Source organism: Pteropus alecto, unplaced genomic scaffold (genome assembly GCF_000325575.1).
Source record: "Pteropus alecto unplaced genomic scaffold, ASM32557v1 scaffold11, whole genome shotgun sequence".
Lineage (NCBI taxonomy): Eukaryota > Metazoa > Chordata > Mammalia > Chiroptera > Pteropodidae > Pteropus > Pteropus alecto.
In genome coordinates, this window is record NW_006431956.1 from 2,683,561 (window position 1) to 2,685,699 (window position 2,139).

The 2,139-nt window shown below is 40.7% G+C and overlaps 1 pseudogene; it reads left to right on the forward strand.

Annotated features, from left to right (window-relative positions):
* Positions 1-372: 372 nt before the first annotated feature.
* Positions 373-490, forward strand: LOC112475654 (annotated as a pseudogene).
* Positions 491-2,139: the final 1,649 nt, after the last annotated feature.

The window sequence follows — 2,139 nt, forward strand, 5'->3', positions numbered from 1 at the left end:
TTTTTTCTGCCCTTCCCATCATTTTCTGCTTCCTTGGAACAGCTTCCTCCTAATTACCCCACAGTATGCTGATGGCGTCTATTGTCCAACATCCTGAGTTCAGACCCATGTGACTCACAGGATAAAAGGTCACATTTACTCCTTTTACGTGCATAGTCTCTGTGTTAATAGCCAGAGCTCTGAGGCACTGGGGCAGGTATTATTTCCATATTCTTCCTATGCATTTTTCCTAGGCATTTTTCCTTTAGATTACTAGGTGGTTTTTCTAAAGTGGTTGCTGTTTTATATGGCATACCTGATATCCTCAATAGTATCTAGATTTCACATTATTTTTGTTTTTTTGAGTTTATGTGGTTTAAATTCAGTATTCATGTCTAAGGCATGCCGCCCTGAACAAGCCTGATCCCGGCTGATCTCAGAAGCTAAGCAGGGTTGGGCCTGGTTAGTACTTGGATGGGAGACCACCTAGGAAGACTAGGTGCTGTAGGCGTAAAAAATAAAAAATAAAAATAAAAAATAAGGGATTGTAAGCTGATAAGGTCCTTGCAATCTATGAGGTCAACCAAGGGTTGCCTCACTAAAAAATAACCAAACAATTTAATTAATTAATTAATTCAGTATTTGTATAATTTAATATCAAACAAACCCAGGCCCACCTAGAGATGGTATACTGGCAGTTTGCAGATGATAAGATGCCTATATGGGCCTTAAGCATTCCTAGGGTTCACAAGACTATTTTGTGAAGTTTAGATTCTGGACCCTATCTCCAATCGGAAGGGACAGGGTTTTAGAGGTCACTGTTTATAGATCCATATCTGTTCCATAATGAGTTTCTGGCATTTGTTGATTCTTTTTATTTTTTTAACAGCAGACTTTAAAATATGTATATATATATATGCATATAGATATGTAAATTTATATATATATATTTGCTTCTTTTCAGAACATAATGAAGAAGATGCTAAAAATGTTTTGAAAACTGTAAATCCCCATAAAGGGGAATGTGGGACCTGTGCTCGTACAGCTCGTAACAAAAGGCTGGAGAGAGTGTCAAGACTATGGACTCCTGTCTTTGTAAATGCCGATTTATGGTGGATGAGACAGAGAACAGGGAACATAATGGCAAGAGCTGGGAGAGCCACTGCTGCAGATAAACCTGTGCAACAGGGAAAACGTTACAGAAAATAGTAAACCTTTCAATGAGAATGAGAGAGAGATATTCTGTGTGTGTTTGTTTTTGCTGGTTTTGTAGTGAGCAAACACGGATTCGGGCCAGAGTCGTTCTCTCCTGCAGAACATTGCTGTTTCCACGCAGGAACAGAAGTGTGTGACCTTTGTGGCAGCGATTCAGTCACCTCCTATCTAAATATGTATTCCTGTGAGTAGCTAAACAAATGAGAATTCTTCCTATTTTCTCCCTCTTCATTTCTGACTTCTTGCTTGTCACCGGAAGGGAAGAGAAGAGGGTATTTTCCTGGCATCAGGGGTTGGTCGATGGTTCTGTTTGGTATCCAAGCCTTGGGTTTTCACCTTGCTCTGACCACACCCACCTCTGATGTCTGCTTATTCACACTGCACGACTTGTGCTTTGTATACCAGTTAGATTCCTTTGTTATGATCCTGAAGCTTTCAGTTGGATGCTGCTTTTGGTCACCTCTTGGACACACACATATGAAACCTTCAGATGCTCGCTCACGGCAGAAGGGAAAGTTGTCCTATGCTAGCCTTTAGTTCTCTTTTCTCCAACCAGATTTCTCTAGTCTCCTTCCCACAGACCAGATCGTGCTCAGTCCGCTCTGCACGGGAAAATTACTCTGACTTCGTTGTGCAGCCCTCTCACACTTTGGTTTGTGAGATGGACTCTATAATCAGAGTCTCCAGAAGTTAACATTTCAAATGAAAAGCAAGCTTTTGGAATTCAAAAATTTCTTTTTTCCCCTCAAGCCATTGGCTGCCCGATGTAGCACTCACCCACTGCGTAAACTTGTCCTAGCTACTGAGAATCATAACCTTCTGGAAACAGGGATAGCAGGAGTACCTAACCTACTGGATTTCTTTGTGGATTAAATGCACATAAAGCTCTAAGAGTTCCTGACTACGGTAAACGTTCAGTAAAGATTAGTGATTGATTTTGATACA